Source organism: Centropristis striata, chromosome 12 (genome assembly GCF_030273125.1).
Source record: "Centropristis striata isolate RG_2023a ecotype Rhode Island chromosome 12, C.striata_1.0, whole genome shotgun sequence".
In the NCBI taxonomy this organism is placed as follows: Eukaryota; Metazoa; Chordata; class Actinopteri; order Perciformes; family Serranidae; genus Centropristis; species Centropristis striata.
This window is the reverse complement of record NC_081528.1, coordinates 11,604,089-11,609,524: the sequence shown is the minus strand read 5'-3', so window position 1 is coordinate 11,609,524 and position 5,436 is coordinate 11,604,089.

Here is a 5,436-nt window from a genome sequence, read left to right as displayed (position 1 = left end):
TCCCGGTGGCACACCTGGTTGAGTGCATACCCCGAGGCCTTGCCTGGGTTCAAATCCAACTCGGAGGTCTTTCCTGCATGTCATCCCCTTTCTCTCACTCACACTGTCAATAAACCCTAAAAGTGACCAAAAAACATCTTTTAAAAAAACATATCAATAGATTCTCGTAACTATAGAGACTGTCTTTCCACCAAAAACAACCCTATAGTTGTTTGTACAAGTAGCTTATTTCGACCCATATTTACATTTGATGTTTAGTGACAGGAGCAAAGAAAAAAGTCAGTTGACGGAGTATAAAGAGCAACACAGTCTGCACAGGTTACTGTGTTAAAGACTTTTCAACTCTCAACTACAGAACAACTATGTCACATATGGTGAATGTAACAATGTCACATACCTATTTACAAGAAGTAAGATTAAATAAAATGTACTTATTTCAACCCAAACCATGACCTTTTCCGAAAGCTAACATAATTGCAACTGTTTCACAACGTTAACCACATATTTAAAACGGCAACCTTTATGTTTAATTATGAGTATGTGTTGCTACTCCTGCTGTGGGTTGTGTTAGTAGAATAGAGGAGTAGAAACAAAAGAACCATGTGGCAATGTGAATTGGAGGATTTGTTGATAGTTTGGTAAATGTCCAAATTTACTTTTTTATCCAGAGTTAGATTAGATGATCGATTCCAGTGTCATATTTTTTCATTCAATATGAGCTAGACTTGAGCAAGCACAGCAACCAATAAAGGCTGGAAACCAGGAACAACAAATAGTCTGGCTCTGTCTGAAGGGCAGACACTTGGCTTTTCTCCTGTTTCTGGTCTTTATGCTAAGCTAAGTGAACCAGCTGTTGCCTTTATTTTACAAACATGAGGGCGCCATCAGACCTTTTCATCAAACTCTCGGATAAATGAATAAGTGTTTCCCAAAGTGTCGAAGCATTCATGGACATCATAATGTAAAATATTTTTTACAAAACCAATCCCATCATCTACTAGCTGTCAATCATATCACAGAGTTTTCTTCAGCTGATTGTATTTGCAGAGTGACCATTGAACTGTAGATGTTCTTTTGGAGATGTGTGTTTTGTCCATGTTGGCTTAAAAGCTGAGCATCAAAGTATATTTTTGACCTTGAGTGCAGCAGTTGAGAACACAATCTCCATTTAGTAGCCGTTCTGCAGCTCTCAATTGCACCTGCTGGCCTTTCGCAAATGTTCTGTAGTCTGATTTGCGGTTGAAATGTGTATTCATGCAATTTTGTATTCTGTTCTTTGAGGTTCACACACACAGCATCCAATAACAAGTAGAGCATGAAAATGACACCCAGGTTTTGTAACTCATAATTTGTTCAATTGGCTGCTGTTGGATCATTTGCTATTTTAGGCTTTCCATGCAGAAATAACTGCTAGTTATCAGACATCAAAATCCAGGTGCATATAGCATAACACCATAATACTGTGCTGTATGCCCAGTTGCACTGCTTGTTTTTGGTACAATAATATTAGATTTCTTTCTGCTATCTCTCTGCCCCCCATTTCATGGCCATTATCCTCTGTAAAGCGAGCTGAGAGCAGAGAAGAAAAAGCTTTCAATCCAAAATGCTCCACAGATTTATCGTAGTTCTTTGATAGGAAAACAAATGAGTGTATGATGTGAATGTGGCACTGGGACATTAGGTGGTTAGAGGTTGTAAATCAGACACTGATTAAATCTGTCTGGTCCAGAGTTGTCCATTTGCCTTGAGTGCAAAACTGACCTGATTTGGGTGATTTTTCTGACAGGTCTGTATATCACTGCGGGTGTAACTGCACTGTGGCACATTTTACGCCATTAAAGCAATCCGTGGATCTATTATACTTCAAAGGTACAGTATCCTCGATAGCACTTAAATGACTTGGGGAAAACTGTAAATGGTGAGGATTGCATTTTGTTGGCTGCATCTTGTCAGGGTGAGGGGAATGTGGGAGATGGTGACATGTCGGCTTTCTTCTTTCCATGTGGTCTTTTTTTCTAAAAAATCCTTTTTCTCTCTTGCTGAGTTTTCTCTTTTTGTAAAACATGGATTTAAATAAAAAGAAAGCACAACACACTTTGTTCTTTTCTCCCTTGCAGCATTTCATCAGGCAAGTGCTTTCTCTTCCTTTTGAAAAGTCAGACCTGTCAGGGCCATTTTAAAACAGAATACTTTTCCTCCCATTCTCTGTGCAGCTGGGAGGCAGAAGGTCACGGTGCTGCAGTGACTCTGATTCCCCTTTAATCAAGTAGATGTGGAAATATATATAAATGCTTTAATGAATCAATGCACTTATATCCTGAAAATCATTTTGTGCTATTATTAGGAGATGCCAAGCAAGGAACTAAAAGTCATCGATTGTGAAACATTGTATGGAGGCTCCATGTGAAGTACCACTTCTTTTTCCTGACCACATAATAAGAGTTAAAATGTGTTTCTAGCAGTTAACTTTATCTTGAATTAGTGGTGGTTCTCAGGGTTATTTATGAGTGGATGTTTGTAGTTTTTTCCTAATAAAAAATAAAATAAAAAAGTAATAAAAAAGTAACCGATGAAAGGATAAATTCAGCAGTATTAATATTACATTTATTCATAAAGCACCTTGATGACATAGCCCTTTTTGTCTTGCAAGCTTTTCAGCATAACTGCATAACTGCAACAGCATAACAGTCACAGCCATTCACAAAACATAATGATGCTCTAGTATGTCCAAAGTTCCCCTTAGCTTTATGGAGCTTATAGTGTGTTTTAGCCCATTGGTTAAATTTTTTTTTTATTATAAAGGAACGTTCTTTAACTCGTTGCCTCAACCACATCTCAAAAACATCACCAGGATATCGCCGGTAAAACTTATTGTCCAAAGAACATTTTAAGGATCTTCATCATTTTAATCAATGTTCAAATAAGTTAAATGTTCACTAAAACAACATTATTGGACATTACATTATAAGAACATAATTAGAACTTGTATTTAATATCAGTGAAAGTCTTGGGGATGTTCCCTGCTAACTGGGACGGCTGGACTGGTCAAATAAACAAACACAGGACTTTCGTATCCCATGCAGTAAACAAAGGTCAATGATTCCATTAAAGTTGAATAGAATTTTGAAGCAACATTTTGAAATGTCACATTAAAGAAAATGTGAATTAGGGACTCCAGTTTAGAGCAAATAAACAAAAGCTGCATTAATGTACTTTGGTCAGAAGATGGCAGTGTAATGTGTTGCTGTAGGCTGTAGGCTGTCTGTCAGTAAACAGTAGAGGAAGAAGAGGAAAAAATAAACAACAAAAAAGAGATTGCTAATCAGACAACTTTGAGGAAAAAATGGAGAGAATGTCTCGTTTAGTGCATTATTATTTTTTTAAAAAGACAGAAAACACCTCAAGCAAGTGTTACAATTTTTATGCGCATTTCTGAAAGTTTCATGGAATATTGGTGTTTCCAACAAGCTTTCTTCATGCAAATCTTCAAAGTGTGCAGAGAAATTAGTTGACTGAAACACAACTAATTTTGAGGTATTTCAATTTAACCATTGTTTGACTTGTGTTTCATGACAATGTTGTTATGTTACAGTGTCACAGTGACTTCCTAAACATTACCTAGTATTTTTGTTGCCGAAACATAACCAAATACTTCTGTTTACAGCATTAACTATGCGATGGTCACATGTTGGCTTCAAAAACGTTAAATACAACGGCCAAACATGTCCCTTTGATTTCATTGGCAAACAACCTATTTTGTTGTTTACGTATCAGGAATGCAAAGTGAATCTCAGTTGCAGCCCATCTTTGTTATTTGAGCTGTTAAAACACTGACATTAAAAACTAGATACAGTGTATCTCAGCATTAAGCAGCTGCTATGTTCTAGAGATTAGCCTTTCTCCTTCATGACAAAATCATTTTACGGAAATACAAACTGACCTTTTAACACAACAAGTTGTCGTTCGAAGCGGCAGTGTTTTTCTGAACTGGCTTGTAAGCTTTCAGCTCACCCATATGCACAGTGCTTTTATAGCTCCTGAAAGGCTATTGTGAGAGTGCATTAGAGAGCAGCTATATGAATCCAAATGCTCAAACGCTCGTTGTATACCGGCTTGTTTAGTATTCACAAAGCATTTGGAATCACACTGCATCCCGTAGTCACAAACAGAATATGGGGCTCGACCTTGTTTTTCATATTACTCGCATTGCTACGCATTATCATATGTTATGTAGCTATTCTTGTCAAGTGCAGACACCATAATAATCTGTGGACATTCAGGAAGACAGAAGCTTCTATAATTAGACCAATCTGCATGCATGCTGTGTGTTTTGCGCTGTTAGTTCTTGGATTCAAGATGCAAATTGGATCCCACAAAGCCTTAAGAGTCACCTAACGAACCTCTTAATGCAAGCTTTGATTGCGTTTCACTTGTCATAAAAAGTGATTTGAAAGCCCCTCTGTCTGCATTAAATCTCCATAATGAAGCAAGACAAAAATGCCATGGCCATTAGCACATGGATTACAATTTTTAATCTGCTGAAGCTCATTATGTCGAGGCTCGTGTGCAGGAGGGAGATTATTCAGAGAAGAAATTGCCGTAATTCTTTTAATATTAGACTAAACATCTGTTGTTTACTACGATAAGATGGGACGTGGCTGTGTGGTACTGTGACAGACAATATTTTACTTTATATAGTGAACTTTACAATGTAGACGGCCAACATTCCCCAAATATAATACTGCGTAGACCTGTCCAGGATGCACCGCGACTCTTGTCCAGTGCATGTTGGGAGTGGCTCCAGCCCCTGAAATAAGGGGTAGCTTAGAAGTTTCTCTTATTCTACTACTACTGGTTGAATTAATGGGAATCAAGAGCTTTTTTCATCAATGAAATCTGTGACAACATGCTACATGCTGTATATCTGCATGTCTATAATGACTGAGAGATCAATTTTAAATAGGAATAGTTAACCATTCTAGAAATCTGTTTATTTACTTTGTCAAAATATTGATTCAAGCTGGAATCTGGATTCTTGTTACCATGAGGCTGTCAGACAACTTCCAGAGACTTAAGGATTTTTTTATTTTTTACATACTGAACAACACATAAGACATATTCATTGGTTAGCTTATATGTGCTGATATTGTTCATTTTGGTCAGAGCCCGATCTGTCCAGGCTGCCTGATGAGTACTATGTACTGCATGTGGAGCTCTCAACAACTTTATTGACAACAGAAATTTTATTGTATTTATTTTATTTTTATTACACTTGTAATAGCAAGTGTTTCATGTTTAATTCTCTAGTGGCAGGAGAGGGGATGAAGTTTGTATTTGTTACTCAGGTTTTTTTTTATTATGCAAACCACTTCCATGGGCTAGTGTAGTGCATCTTTATTCTATCTGGAACAGACATGAAGGAAATATAATTTATAA